We start from the raw sequence: 16,235 nt of genomic DNA, 5'->3' as shown, positions 1-16,235 counted from the left end.
ATTGAAACAAGAGAGAAAAAAGAAAAGGACAGAAAGAAAGAAAGAAAGAAAGAATCAAACAAACAAACAAAGAAGTAAAAAGACAGAAATGGAGTGAAAGAAAGAAAGAAAGAAAGAAAGAAAGAAATGGAGTAAAAACAAAGGAAGAGAAAAGGAGAAGAAAGAAAGAAAGAAAGAAAGAAAGAAAGAATCAAACAAAGAAGTAAAAAGACAGAAATGGAGTGAAAGAAAGAAAGAAAGAAAGAAAGAAAGAAATGGAGTAAAAACAAAGGAAGAGAAAAGGAATAGAAAGAAAGAAACAATCAAACAAACAAAGAAGTAAAAAGACAGAAATGGAGTGAAAGAAAGAAAGAAAGAAAGAAAGAAAGAAAGAAAGAAAGAAAGAAAGAAAGAAAGAAAGAAAGAAAGAAAGAAAGAAAGAAAGAAATGGAGTAAAAACAAAGGAAGAGAAAAGGAGTAGAAAGAAAGAAAGAATCAAACAAACAAAGAAGTAAAAAGACAGAAATGGAGTGAAAGAAAGAAAGAAAGAAAGAAAGAAAGAAAGAAAGAAAGAAAGAAAGAAAGAAAGAAAGAAAGAAAGAAATGGAGTAAAAACAAAGGAAGAGAAAAGGAATAGAAAGAAAGAAAGAAACAATCAAACAAACAAAGAAGTAAAAAGACAGAAATGGAGTGAAAGAAAGAAAGAAAGAAAGAAAGAAAGAAAGAAAGAAAGAAAGAAAGAAAGAAAGAAGAAAAAGAGAGAGGGGGATGATAGATAGAAAGAGGTAGATGGATGGATGGATGGATGGATGGATGGATGGATGGATGGATGGATGGATGGATGGATGGATGGATGGATAGAGAGGGAAGGATATAAAAAGTTACGTAAAATACAAATGAAGGAGTAGAAGAAAGAAAGAAAGAAAGAAAGAAAGAAAGAAAGAAAGAAAGAAAGAAAGAAAAAAAGAAAAAAAGGAGACAGAGGGGTTAAAAAATAGGGAGGGGTATAGATAGATAGATAGATAGATAGATAGATAGATAGATAGATAGATAGATAGATAGATAGATAGATAGATAGATAGATAGATAGATAGATAGATAGATAGATAGATAGATAGATAGGACACATGTTAAAAGCTGCATCCTATGTCCTAGGCTCCACCTGTAATTGTACTACTATTAATAGAATTGGAAAGACTAAACGTCTGAACTTAAATTCATGAGAAAAATATAAATTGTTGGAGATGTTTACATCAAAAGTATAAAATAATTGAGAGCCTGATGAATTTGAGCTGAAAACCTGTGTGTGTGTGTGTGTGTGTGAGTCTGACGGTCTCTCTGTCTGCGTGTACATGTGCAGAAAGTAAAACTGTTAAGCGCCACAAAACTCCTCTCTCCCTAATGATCTGATTGATTGGCAGCCTGCCCTCAGAAGTTGCCATGACGACTACCATGCTTACATTTTACTGTGTGGAACAGTGTTGTGTTTGTGTGTTTGTCTGTTTGTGTATGTGTGCATGTGTGACTGTGTGTGAGCGTCTGTGTGTGTCTGTCTGTGTGAGTGTGATGCCTGTGTTTGTGCGTGGACATCCTCTGTCAGTCTGGTTTATCATGTGTGTGTGTGGGCCTGTGTTTAAAAACATCTTAACGAGCGGCCAGGCTGCACCTGCACCTGTTCTATTTATAGACTTTGATAACGAGCTGGCCACTACAGCTGGACCAACTGCACTACACAGAGCAGAGCAGAGCAGAGCAGAGAGATTTGTGCTCTGAGCAGCTTCCCAAAACAGCCCAGAAAAAGAGAACCGTACCTCTTATTAGAATGTGGTCCTCCTGACCATCTGGGCAAGCAGACCTTCCTGAGCACATTGGTGTGCATTAAATGTTTGTAGGGCAAAAACTTTTTTCAGGGTCGCAAGGTAGAAAAGGGGGGCATTTCTGCTTTTCTAAAAAAATCAGCTCCTACTTTTATATTGAAGTGGATGAGCCACTGGAGCGGGTCTAGCTGCACAATTAGGCTCACTGAGACAATTCTGTAAGTCTGTCTGCTGTTTTGAGCACATTAAATGAGACACAACAAGTGTGGCTACAAACCGGTGAGGAAATCATGTGTCTAGAGTTTAATTTGTGGCCGTGCTGGCAATTTATCCAGAAAAAATCCTGAATGTTTTTTCGATCCCTCTCACTCTAACGATGATGTCACTCACTCTGACCCAACCCCATACACACTCATTGAAAAGTGTGAAATTTGTCAGAAATCCTCATGTGCTTTTAAAGGATTTATCTCAAAAACGGTGCAAGCTATGAAAAAGTTGTAAATACAGGATGAATACATTAGAAGTTTGTCTACAGCTCAGAATTTGAATGAAGTCTCTAGCTGAAAGTATGTGGACGCTTTAAAGGCTGAAAGAAGTAAGAAGATTTGAAGAGTTTCAAGACTGTTCCAATGCATTCTCTATGGGGAAAAAAAATCAGAAATAGTTGAATATTGCAAAAAGTATGAATAGTTGAAAAGAGAAAAGACATAGCACACCTGTCCCGAAAAGGCTGAACATTTTGATATTTGAATTGTTGAAATAGCACAAAGTATGAAGGACTAGTTACATGACAAAGAAAGGCAGAAAATGGCCGAACCGAATAACAATAGTGTGAATGCTTCCAGCATTCACACTAACTAGAAAAAACATTTCCAAGAATGGAAATGGTGTGAATGCTTCCAGCAATGCTGAATGAGCTGAAGAAATTGTTGAAAGAAAGAAAGAAAGAAAGAAAGAAAGAAAGAAAGAAAGAAAGAAAGAAAGAAAGAAAGAAAGAAGAGAGAAAAAAGAAAAGGACAGAAAGAAAGAAAGAAAGAAAGAAAGAAAGAAAGAAAGAAAGAAAGAAAGAAAGAAAGAAAGAAAGAAAGAATCAAACAAAGAAGTAAAAAGACAGAAATGGAGTGAAAGAAAGAAAGAAAGAAAGAAAGAAAGAAATGGAGTAAAAACAAAGGAAGAGAAAAGGAGTAGAAAGAAAGAAAGAAAGAATCAAACAAACAAAGAAGTAAACAAACAGAAATGGAGTGAAAGAAAGAAAGAAAGAAAGAAAGAAAGAAATGGAGTAAAAACAAAGGAAGAGAAAAGGAATAGAAAGAAAGAAAGATAGATAGATAGATAGATAGATAGATAGATAGATAGATAGATAGATAGATAGATAGGTAGGACACATGTTAAAAGCTGCATCCTATGTCCCAGGCTCCACCTGTAATTGTACTACTATTAATAGAGTTGGAAAGACTAAACGTCTGAACTTAAATTCATGAGAAAAAAATTAATTGTTGGAGATGTTTACATCAAAAGTATAAAATAATTGAGAGCCTGATGAATTTGAGCTGAAAACCTGTGTGTGTGCCTGGGCAGGCGCGGCGCCAGGATTTCAATTTTGGACGGGCCAGAGTCATTTTGGATGGGCCACTACTTAGGAAAAAATAACACTAACATACATAGAGCTGGAAATTATTCCTGAATGACTCGTTCGTGTCTATATTGCCCTGAAAGCACACACCATTTCTGCTGAGACGAGCGCGGTGCGCCGCTCTCTCTCCCGTTAAAAGTTAATCTAGCTCACCCAGCGGACCTCTCTCTCTCCTCGTATCTCTCTCGCTCTGCTGTTACTTGTGTGTTTAACCAAATGCACGAAAAGCCAAATCAAATCAGAAATGCGTAGCCCACTTCTTTTTAACTCACAGACATTTATTTTCATAAAGTAGGCTAATAAAATATCTGGACATTTTGCCATCGTTAACATTGAGACAACAGGCTGCAGGTGTAAGAGACATACAGGCTGAAGATAGACAGCACGGTGTGTGTGTAGCCTATGTGTGTGTGTGTGTGTGTGTGTGTGTGTGTTGCAGAGTGGGTGGTTCACCTGGGAGTAGGCGTGTGTGCGTGTGTGTGCGTAAAGGTGGGCACTCACCGGTGACACAGATGAGAGAGAGAGAGAGAGAGAGAGAGAGAGTCAGGGTTGGAAGTAGCCGTAATTTTTGTTGACCGCTACTCATTCATTCATTAATCACCCTTTTTTCCTGTTTAATCCGCCAGTCTCATTTTTACGTTTATCCATCCTTGCTGCGCTGATAGCTCTGTGCTGTTTTGTTACAATAAATGCACCAAAAGCATTTTTGGATCTCAGCGTATCTTTATCATAATCTACTATAGCGCGTCACAAATCTACGTACCTGAGGACCCAACCTCATACTCTCAGCGGCTTTAAAGGTTTGTGTTTGGAAGCCGCAACAGCAGGAATGGAAGAAGAATTCGGCAAATCATCTTATCACGCAAAAAGGCACAACAAACAGGTTTTGCACAATGGTTTGCACAGATAAGTCTTAAAATATGTGCAACACCTTCTCATCACAATCCATGCCATCTACACTACGTTATCAGCTGTTATTAAAACCCAACTCATCACAGGATCATGTTATTAGACCACCGCTAACATTACACAACAAACCGTTAACAATTAATCCACACTCAAACCGAAGCAACAATAATGTTAACTGTACTTAACAAGCTGTTATTACAAGGTTTACAACTGATATGACAGACTGGGCCGTGAGTGTGTGTGTAAAGAAGAGAGGGAGAGAGAGAGAAAAAGTAACTACAAACTGTTAGCTACCGTAGCTCAGGCGTCAGTCTCCCGTCAGGTAAAAGCTGCCGTTTATTCCTCAAATGAAGCTCATTACGTTGTTGAGGCTCTCAGGTACAGTTATCCATCACTGCTGTTGAATTAGCCGCTAAACAGCTGGAAGCTAAAATCAAGGGGGCGTCTGTTTGTTTACAATTCACGAAAGCAACGTGAACGTACGTGCCGCTCACACTCAGTAGAGTTACGCAATGAGGCAGCGTACAACGAGACGGCGAGTGGCTTCTACTGCCGCTGCCTGGCCGGAGGTAAACTCAGTTGAGTCTAGAGTTGTCACGATACCAAAATGAGTAACCACGGTACTATACCAGACAAAGTATCACGGTTCCGGGTAATATCGCGATACTGCAACCTTTTTTTATTATTATTATTTTTATGAACTGCAATGTATTTGTACAAGTTATAAATACTTATTAATTAGGCTACTTATAATGTTGTTTGGTGCATGATAAACATAATACTGGTGAAGTAGGAATTAGACTGAAACTAAATATTTTTAAATAAGCAATAAAAAACAAATAAATGAAGTTAGAATTTATATGGTTGAAAATAAATAACCATTCAGTCTCTTGCACATTCATTTATGTTTAACAATAAATAATCAACTTAGGATAAAAACAAATCCACTGTCTTTTAAAAAAAAATCTATTTGACAATAATGCTTCTTCTCCAATCATAGAGGACAGAATACAATGAACAGGAACTGATTCCCTGTGAAAACTATATTTTTATGCATTTTCTAGGTGCTTTATACTTGGACATCCTTTAACTCTTTATTCATCAGCCTGTGCACGGAGCATATAGCCTGATATTAGCCAATGAGAAAATAAACAGAGCTAAATTAATTAAGTGCCACTGACGACGACACCGCGGCAGACTCGCCGCTCGCGCCCGGTGCTTCTGCCGTGGTCAGTGTGTTGTCTCGTGTTTGTGAAGCCGTGCGCGTCTGGGCGAGACAGAACTTTAGCTCGTTGTTTGTTTTGAAGCGAGTTTCTATCGAAGCGGCCGGAGCTGTCTCAGCTGTCTTCATGGAGTCCGTTCTTGCCGGCATGAACACGAACAGCCAATCAGAGAACAGACGGGCGGACCCAGCGTGCGGAAACAGCCTATCATATCCCCGGACATCACCAGTAACAGGCAAACAGCCAATCATTCAGCAGCTGTGTAGTTAGGTTGCAGTGGGTGCATGTGGGTTTTGTTTACAAGGGAGTGCGTGCAGTGAGAAGCCGGGAGGAGAGGAGAGGCGGCCGCTATGTAGCGGAAACTGGCACCGTAGTAGTAATCCACGGTAGTACCGTTGTGTAGAATTTCTAGTATAGTAGGAACCGTTACGTTTTGGCACCGCGGGGCACCGTGGCTACCGTGGGTATCGTGCAACTCTAGTTGAGTCGCGTTTATTAGACTATGAAAATCACCAGAATGCTGACACATTTAAACCTGTGGTAAAGTTATCTGAAATAAAAATATATAATTAAACCTTAGATTAACTAAAGTTATGTTCACCCTGTCATTTTGGATGGGCCAGTTGTACAAGTGGGTGGGCCCAGGCCCGTTAGGCCCACCCATAACGCCGCGCCTGTGTCTGGGTGTGTGAGTCTGACGGTCTCTCTGTCTGTGTGTACATGTGCAGAAAGTAAAACTGTTAAGCGCCACAAAACTCCTCTCTCCCTAATGATCTGATTGATTGGCAGCCTGCCCTCAGAAGTTACCATGGCGACTACCATGCTTACATTTTACTGTGTGGAACAGTGTTGTGTTTGTGTGTTTGTCTGTTTGTGTATGTGTGTGTGTGTGACTGTGTGTGAGTGTCTGTGTGTATCTGTCTGTGTGAGTGTGATGCCTGTGTTTGTGCGTGGACATCCTCTGTCAGTCTGGTTTATCATGTGTGTGTGTGGGGCTGTGTTTAAAAACATCTTAACGAGCAGCCAGGCTGCACCTGACCTGTTCTATTAATAGACGTTGATAACGAGCTGGCCCCTACAGCTGGACCAACTGCACACAGAGCAGAGCAGAGCAGAGCAGAGAGATTTGTGCTCTGAGCAGCTTCCCAAAACAGCCCAGAACCGTAACTCTTATCAGAATATGGTCCCGACCATCTGGGCAAGCAGACCTTCCTGAGCACATTGATGTGCATTAAATGTTTGTAGGGCAAAAACTTTTCTCAGGGTCGCAAGGTAGAAAAGGGGGGCATTTCTGCTTTTCTAAAAAAATCAGCTCCTACTTTTATATTGAAGTGGATGAGCCACTGGAGCGGGTCTAGCTGGACAATTAGGCTCATAGAGACAATTCTGTAAGTCTGTCTGCTGTTTTGAACACATTAAATGAGACACAACAAGTGTGGCTACAAACCGGTGAGGAAATCATGTGTCTAGAGTTTAATTTGTGGCCGTGCTGGCAATTTATCCAGAAAAAATCCTGAATGTTTTTTCGATCCCTCTCACTCTAACGATGATGTCACTCACTCTGACCCAACCCCATACACACTCATTGAAAAGTGTGAAATTTGTCAGAAATCCTCATGTGCTTTTAAAGGATTTATCTCAGAAACGGTACAAGCTATGAAAAAGTTGTAAATACAGGATGAATACATTAGAAGTTTGTCTACAGCTCAGAATTTGAATGAAGTCTCTAGCTGAAAGTATGTGGACGCTTTAAAGGCTGAAAGAAGTAAGAAGATTTGAAGAGTTTCAAGACTGTTCCAATGCATTCTCTATGGGGAAAAAAAAATCAGAAATAGTTGAATATTGCAAAAAGTATGAATAGTTGAAAAGAGAAAAGACATAGCACACCTGTCCCGAAAAGGCTGAACATTTTGATATTTGAATTGTTGAAATAGCACAAAGTATGAAGGACTAGTTACATGACGAAGAAAGGCAGAAAATGGCCGAACCGAATAACAATAGTGTGAATGCTTCCAGCATTCACACTAACTAGAAAAAGCATTTCCAAGAATGGAAATGGTGTGACTGCTGACAGCAACTGAACGCTGTTGCAGAATTAGCAAATAGTGCAAGCAGTGACCACCATACAAATGTTTGACCAAGGTCGGAATCGAACCCACATCCTCATGGTCATTAGACTTCCACTCTGCCTCTAGGCCGCGGTGCACACACAGTTGCAGAGACTGTTGTCTGTTAATGATCTGCACACTGTCAACATCAAGAAAGCTTGAGAGTCAAGCTTGAATGACTTAGAATGAAAATGTCTGTGAATTTCAGGCTGAGCACTAACCATATGGCCACAGAGAACCTGAGTTACAATGAGCTTTATACTATGAGGAATCAAAGACTGTCCAATGACAGCTGAATAATTGGAATCAAAAGTCAAGCAATGAAGTGAAAAGACTGAGGCAGGAATTGAACCCATGACCATATGATCACTAAGCCTTTACTCTGCCACTCGGCTACAGAGAGCACACTGCTTTCAAAACTGTTGTCATTCATTGTAATGTGATGATGTGCTGCAAACTGGTATGAGTAATCAAGGAGATAACAAACACCTGTAACCAATTGAAGGCGGGGGAGGAGAGCAGAATTGAACATAACATAACAAGAATTCTTCCCTTGGATTCGAACCAGTGACCTTAGGGTTGGCAGGCAGTTACCCTAACCCCTACACTACAGTGGAGTTATGAAGAAGAGAGGTTGAGACTTTGATGAATGTGAGATTTTTTGTGAAAAAGTTAAATATTTTAAAAAGTATAAATAGTTAAAAAGAGAAAAGTAATGCCGATAAAGTTCAAAAAAAGCTGCACGTTTTGATATATGAATTGTTGAAATAGCACAAAGTATGAAGGACTAGAAGAAGACCGTAAAAAGGCGGAAGAAAATGGCCAAACAGAAGAACAATAGTGTGACTGCTTCAGCAGTCACACTAACTAGAAAAAGCATTTCCAAGAATGGAAATGGTGTGACTGCTGACAGCAACTGAACGCTGTTGCAGAATTAGCAAATAGTGCAAGCAGTGATCACCATACAAATGTTTGACCAAGGTCGGAATCGAACCCACATCCTCATGGTCATTAGACTTCCACTCTGCCTCTAGGCCACAGTGCACACACAGTTGCAGAGACTGTTGTCTGTTAATGATCTGCACACTGTCAACATCAAGAAAGCTTGAGAGTCAAGCTTGAATGACTTAGAATGAAAATGTCTGTGAATTTCAGGCTGAGCACTAACCATATGGCCACAGAGAACCTGAGTTACAATGAGCTTTATACTATGAGGAATCAAAGACTGTCCAATGACAGCTGAATAATTGGAATCAAAAGTCAAGCAATGAAGTGAAAAGACTGAGGCAGGAATCGAACCCATGACCATATGATCACTAAACCTTTACTCTGCCACTCGGCTACAGAGAGCACACTGCTTTCTAAACTGTTGTCATTCATTGTAATGTGATGATGTGCTGCAAACTGGTATGAGTAATCAAGGAGATAACAAACACCTGTAACCAATTGAAGGCGGGGGAGGAGAGCAGAATTCAACATAACATAACAAGAGTTCTTCCCTTGGATTCGAACCAGTGACCTTAGGGTTGGCAAGCAGTTATCCTAACCCCTATACTACAGTGGAGTTGTGAAGAAGAGAGGTTGAGACTTTGATGAATGTGAGATTTTTTGTGAAAAAGTTAAATATTTGAAAAAGTATAAATAGTTAAAAAGAGAAAAGTAATGCCGATAAAGTTCAAAAAAAGCTGCACGTTTTGATATATGAATTGTTGAAATAGCACAAAGTATGAAGGACTAGAAGAAGACCGTAAAAAGGCGGAAGAAAATGGCCAAACAGAAGAACAATAGAATAACTAGAAAAAGCATTTCCAAGAATGGAAATGGTGTGACTGCTGACAGCAACTGAACGCTGTTGCAGAATTAGCAAATAGTGCAAGCTGTGATCACCATACAAATGTTTGACCAAGGTCAGAATCGAACCCACATCCTCATGGTTATTAGACTTCCACTCTGCCTCTAGGCCACGGTGCACACACAGTTGCAGAGACTGTTGTCTGTTAATGATCTGCACACTGTCAACATCAAGAAAGCTTGAGAGTCAAGCTTGAATGACTTAGAATGAAAATGTCTGTGAATTTCAGGCTGAGCACTAACCATATGGCCACAGAGAACCTGAGTTACAATGAGCTTTATACTATGAGGAATCAAAGACTGTCCAATGACAGCTGAATAATTGGAATCAAAAGTCAAGCAATGAAGTGAAAAGACTGAGGCAGGAATCGAACCCATGACCATATGATCACTAAACCTTTACTCTGCCACTCGGCTACAGAGAGCACACTGCTTTCTAAACTGTTGTCATTCATTGTAATGTGATGATGTGCTGCAAACTGGTATGAGTAATCAAGGAGATAACAAACACCTGTAACCAATTGAAGGCGGGGGAGGAGAGCAGAATTCAACATAACATAACAAGAGTTCTTCCCTTGGATTCGAACCAGTGACCTTAGGGTTGGCAAGCAGTTATCCTAACCCCTATACTACAGTGGAGTTGTGAAGAAGAGAGGTTGAGACTTTGATGAATGTGAGATTTTTTGTGAAAAAGTTAAATATTTGAAAAAGTATAAATAGTTAAAAAGAGAAAAGTAATGCCGATAAAGTTCAAAAAAAGCTGCACGTTTTGATATATGAATTGTTGAAATAGCACAAAGTATGAAGGACTAGAAGAAGACCGTAAAAAGGCGGAAGAAAATGGCCAAACAGAAGAACAATAGAATAACTAGAAAAAGCATTTCCAAGAATGGAAATGGTGTGACTGCTGATAGCAACTGAACGCTGTTGCAGAATTAGCAAATAGTGCAAGCAGTGATCACCATACAAATGTTTGACCAAGGTCGGAAGCGAACCCACAACCTCATGGTCATTAGACTTCCACTCTGCCTCTAGGCCACGGTGCACACACAGTTGCAGAGACTGTTGTCTGTTAATGATCTTCACACTGTCAACATCAAGAAAGCTTGAGAGTCAAGCTTGAATGACTTAGAATGAAAATTTCTGTGAATTTCAGGCTGAGAGCAGCAGTTTCAACATGAAGCAAGTTATCAGAAGTCAACAGAGGACAACTGGGAAAATAATTCACTATAATTGTTGTTGAGGCAAGAATTGAACCAGCAACCTTCAGGTCTCCAGACCAGCAAGCTAACCACTAGGCTACAGACAGAGACAGTATGTGAGGGGTAAAGAAAACCTTTGATAAGAGGATCACTGGCTTCTGCTTAAAAAAAAAAGTAAGGAATCGAACCCATGACCTCATGATCAATAAACCTTTACTCTGCCACTTCGCCACAGAGAGCACAGACATAAGCATGTTTCAGACAGAGTTGTGGAGAATTCTCAGCATTGGGCTGAATGAGAGCAGAGAGCTCCCTGGCTACATTTAAAAAATATTTAAAATTATTATCTAAGTCTCTTTGCATTTTTGACCAGAATTTTAGCCAGAAGACAAGTGTGGCTACAAAACTGGAGAAAATAATTTGTCTAGAGTTTAATTTGCAGAAAAAGTTAAATATTTTAAAAAGTATAAATAGTTAAAAAGAGAAAAGTAACGCCGATAAAGTTCAAAAAAAGCTGCACGTTTTGATATATGAATTGTTGAAATAGCACAACACCTAACACACTAACCATATGGCCACAGAGAACCTGAGTTACAATGAGCTTTATACTATGAGGAATCAAAGACTGTCCAATGACAGCTGAATAATTGGAATCAAAAGTCAAGCAATGATGTGCAATGACTGAGGCAGGAATCGAACCCGTGACCATATGATCACTAAACCTTTACTCTGCCACTCGGCTACAGAGAGCACACTGCTTTCAAGACTGTTGTCATTCATTGTAATGTGATGATGTGCTGCAAACTGGTACGAGTAATCAAGGAGATAACAAACACCTGTAACCAATTGAAGGCGGGGAGGAGAGCAGAATTCAACATAACAGAACAAGAATTCTTCCCTTGGATTCGAACCAGTGACCTTAGGGTTGGCAGGCAGTTACCCTAACCCCTACACTACAGAGGAGTTATCAAGAAGAGAGGTTGAGACTTTGATGAATGTGAGATTTTTCAATGATGCTTAAAACAAAAATAAATTAATATAAATTAGCCACACCAAGTGAGAAGAGGACTTTTTTGTGACCTGTGACTATTTTTTGGTGAATTCAAATGAATTAAAAAGCACTTAACAGCAAGTTACAAAGTTGAGCTCCTTCTCCTGCTGATGTGAAAAAAATGCATTGAGCTTAATGAGAGCAGAGAGCTCCCTGGCTGCATTTAAAAAATATTTAAAATTATTATCTAAGTCTCTTTGCATTTTTGACCAGAATTTTAGCCAGAAGACAAGTGTGGCTACAAAACTGGAGAAAATAATTTGTCTAGAGTTTAATTTGTGGCCGTGCTGACAGTTTAGCCAGAAAAACTCTAGAATGTTTTTTTGCCTCTCTCCACTCTGACACCACTCTGGCTCTGCTCGTTAGACGCAATACACACACATTATAAAGCTGAAAAAAATCAGAAAAAGTTAAATATTTGAAAAAGTATAAATAGTTAAAAAGAGAAAAGTAATGCCGATAAAGTTCAAAAGAAGCTGCACGTTTTGATATATGAATTGTTGAAATAGCACAAAGTATGAAGGACTAGAAGAAGACCGTAAAAAGGCGGAAGAAAATGGCCAAACAGAAGAACAATAGTGTGACTGCTTCAGCAGTCACACTAACTAGAAAAAGCATTTCCAAGAATGGAAATGGTGTGACTGCTGACAGCAACTGAACGCTGTTGCAGAATTAGCAAATAGTGCAAGCTGTGATCACCATACAAATGTTTGACCAAGGTCAGAATCGAACCCACATCCTCATGGTTATTAGACTTCCACTCTGCCTCTAGGCCACGGTGCACACACAGTTGCAGAGACTGTTGTCTGTTAATGATCTGCACACTGTCAACATCAAGAAAGCTTGAGAGTCAAGCTTGAATGACTTAGAATGAAAATGTCTGTGAATTTCAGGCTGAGCACTAACCATATGGCCACAGAGAACCTGAGTTACAATGAGCTTTATACTATGAGGAATCAAAGACTGTCCAATGACAGCTGAATAATTGGAATCAAAAGTCAAGCAATGAAGTGAAAAGACTGAGGCAGGAATCGAACCCATGACCATATGATCACTAAACCTTTACTCTGCCACTCGGCTACAGAGAGCACACTGCTTTCAAAACTGTTGTCATTCATTGTAATGTGATGATGTGCTGCAAACTGGTATGAGTAATCAAGGAGATAACAAACACCTGTAACCAATTGAAGGCGGGGGAGGAGAGCAGAATTCAACATAACATAACAAGAGTTCTTCCCTTGGATTCGAACCAGTGACCTTAGGGTTGGCAAACATCCACCCTAACCCCTACACTACAGTGGAGTTGTGAAGAAGAGAGGTTGAGACTTTGATGAATGTGAGATTTTTTGTGAAAAAGTTAAATATTTGAAAAAGTATAAATAGTTAAAAAGAGAAAAGTAATGCCGATAAAGTTCAAAAAAAGCTGCACGTTTTGATATATGAATTGTTGAAATAGCACAAAGTATGAAGGACTAGAAGAAGACCGTAAAAAGGCGGAAGAAAATGGCCAAACAGAAGAACAATAGTGTGACTGCTTCAGCAGTCACACTAACTAGAAAAAGCATTTCCAAGAATGGAAATGGTGTGACTGCTGAAAGCAGCTGAACGCTGTTGCAGAATTAGCAAATAGTGCAAGCAGTGACCACCATACAAATGTTTGACCAAGATCAGGATCGAACCCACAACCTCATGGTCAGTAGACTTCCACTCTGCCTCTAGGCCACAGTGCACACACAGTTGCAGAGACTGTTGTCTGTTAATGATCTGCACTGTCAACATCAAGAAAGCTTGAGAGTCAAGCTTGAATGACTTATGAAAATTTCTGTGAATTTCAGGCTGAGAGCAGCAGTTTCAACATGAAGCAAGTTATCAGAAGTCAACAGAGGACGACTGGGAAAATAATTCACTATAATTGTTGTTGAGGCAAGATTTGAACCAGCAACCCTCAGGTCTTCAAACCAGCAAGCTAACCATTAGGCTACAGACAGAGACAGTATATGAGGGGCAAAGAAAACCATTTATAAGAGGATCACTGGCTTCTGCTTAAAAAAAAAAGTAAGGAAAGTGCAGAAATTAACCACAACAAGTAAGTAGAGGACACTTTTGTAAAAATAGTGTGTGGCCGGAGCACGGCTCACTCCTCCTCACAGTGGGGCGCTGTGTTGTTCTGGTGCACTGATTTATGGGCGGGGAACACACCTCTATATAGGAGTCTGGTTTTACCTGGCGCGCGCTCTCTTCCCGTTCCGCTCGTCCGTGGTGGTGGCTGTGGCCTGGTGTAGCGGAGCTTGGGTTGGCGTTGTGAAGCCACGTGGCTGCATCAGCAGTGAAGCGTCTCTGGCGTGTTGCCAGGAGAGGCACGCTGTTTCCCTAAGCGCACAGGTAAGGCGCACTGATGCGCACCGCTGCTTTCTCTTCCACTCATCTCCCGACTGTTTGTTGATCTGATTGTTTCTGCTGCAGTGTGGCGTGCTGCTGGTGTTGGTATTGGTGAAGCCGTTTGGCTGTGCCGGCATTGGAGTGTCTCTGGCGTGGTGCCAGAGAAAGACGCACGTTCCCTCCTTCAGCGCACGGGTAAGGCGCGTCAGAACACACCGCTGCTTTCTCTTTTCATTCACGTGCCGATTGTTCTGTGACATGGTTGTTTCTGCTGCAGTGTGGCGGACTGCTGGGGCTACGGGGCTGGTTCGCCCTGTTGGAAGCCTTTCGGTGTTGTTGCTCTGTCTTCACGTGGTAAGTTGGCGTTGTCCGCCCCTCGTTTCAGTCTGTTCCGCCGCTTCCAGCTGATTGTACTGTCCTGCTCTGTTGTCCTAGACTACGCCTCCCGGTGCTCCGTAATGCCCTGCTGGTGAGGCCCAAAAACTGTTAAAGCCACCATCTTCTGGACCCGCTGCTGTTTTGGCTCACTGGAATTGCTCTGACTCCTCGGCTCTCCTGAGCTACGACGGAGTGATTGATACGCTCCTCACGGAGCTGGTGTCGGAGCTTGATTGTTACTTTAGGAATTTGTTTAGTTTATTAATTATTGTGAAAAGATTTATTTTGTAGTTATTTGTTTAGTTCGTTTGGCTAGCATCATTTATTCTTTTGTTTATTTTGTTTGATGAACATTTGTTACTTTGGTTTGATTTGTTTTCTTATTTACTTAGTGTGTGTGTGTGTGTGTGTGTGTGTGCATGCGTGAGAGAGAGAGGTTGGCGACACGAGCGCTGCATTAACTGGGAGGCTGGTTTATAATTTTGTTTCTTTTCTTTGTGGACAGGTGCTGAGGGCCAAGGCGGCGACCCAATCCCTGGTGGTGGTCTTTTCTTCACGAACCCCTTGTGTGTGTGTGTGTGTGGTGCCACGGGTGTTTTTGGTTAGTTACTCCTCCCCTTGATTTGATTTTGGGCCGCCGTAGCGACCCCAGTTCTGTCCACCCTTGCCTCCATGCCCCCAGTCCAAGTAAAATGCAGCCAGTGTTGATGTGACCTGTTGTTGATAATTGCAAATAAAATATTTTTGTACTTTTCTAATACGTCTCTGCCCGTGGTATTGAACCTGTGAGGACCTTATATACGAGAGAAAGGTATTAACTATTTTCCTTTAAGAATATCTATAACTATCTCCTGGGGCGAAACTCCCCAGGTGGCGTTGTTGGTACATTTTTCCACCCTCCACTTGCCACAAACTTGGCGTTGTCGGCAGGATACCACAATTAAAGGGGCAGAGACGCAATTTTTTTGTCATTTGGATTTATTATTCAATTTTCTGTTCTTTCTTTTTTTTTGAGAGCCAGTATTTGTACAGCGTTAGAGCCAAAACAGCAGTGCTTAGTCCAGTGTTCGAGTTCTCGTACGATCTTGTATAGCTGTCTTTCAGGCAACATGGAGGAGGAGATGCAGCGGCTTAGGGAGTTGGTGCTGCAGCTTACGGCGGACAACGAGCGACTCCACCAGGAGCGTGCTGCTTCCCCGGGGGGCTCTGGTGGGGCTGCTTCGGCCTCCTCTGGTCCGGCTGGCCCTGCCCTCGCTGCTGGCGTCACAGCTGCTGTTGCAGAACGGTTGGTGGTGATCCCAAGAGACCGTAAGTGTCCTATGTTCAATGGTAAATCGGGCTTAGGTATTGTTGAGTGGACAGAAGAGGTCCAAGCGTGCGTGCGTGCTCGGCGCCTTCCTGCGGTAGAAGAGGCATTGTTTATCTTTGATCATTTGGAGGGAGAGGCGAAGGAAGAGATTAAGTTTCGCTCTGGTGAGGAACAGAGAGATCCAGCTCAAATTATCGCCATCTTAAAGGAGCTCTATGGTTGTAGCCAGTCTTATGTCACCCTTCAACAGGCTTTCTTTTCTCGGCACCAACAGGAAGGTGAAACACTGCAGGAATTCTCATTAGCTCTTATGGCTTTAATGGCACAGGTTGAGCGTCAGGCACCTGAGAGAATGCCCAACGCTGATATTCTTGTCAGAGACCAGTTTATAGAGCA

General features: G+C 41.1%; 2 protein-coding genes and 1 long non-coding RNA gene across 4 annotated transcripts in view; 1 reads left to right on the top strand and 2 right to left on the bottom strand.

Moving 5' to 3' along the window:
• Positions 1 to 16,235, bottom strand: part of LOC146968396 (uncharacterized) — a 431,785-nt gene that overhangs the window by 355,457 nt on the left and 60,093 nt on the right. The gene's annotated exons all lie outside the window — the stretch shown is intronic.
• LOC146968399 (butyrophilin subfamily 3 member A2-like) overlaps positions 1 to 16,235 on the bottom strand; it is a 53,256-nt gene that overhangs the window by 19,586 nt on the left and 17,435 nt on the right. The gene's annotated exons all lie outside the window — the stretch shown is intronic.
• Positions 13,895 to 14,862, top strand: LOC146968401 (uncharacterized). Of its 2 annotated transcripts, XR_015034251.1 has the most exons (4): positions 13,895 to 14,155; positions 14,237 to 14,347; positions 14,430 to 14,506; positions 14,588 to 14,862. It is a non-coding gene; the product is annotated as an uncharacterized LOC146968401 (long non-coding RNA). The 2 variants fall into 2 exon arrangements; XR_015034250.1 differs by having other exon boundaries at positions 13,895 to 14,347.

The sequence above is a fragment of the Trachurus japonicus genome, chromosome 18, assembly GCF_045865225.1.
Source record: "Trachurus japonicus isolate A0001 chromosome 18, Traja_1.0".
NCBI lineage: Eukaryota > Metazoa > Chordata > Actinopteri > Carangiformes > Carangidae > Trachurus > Trachurus japonicus.
The sequence above is the reverse complement of the archived record's forward strand: the minus strand, read 5'-3'. Positions and strand labels throughout refer to the sequence as shown.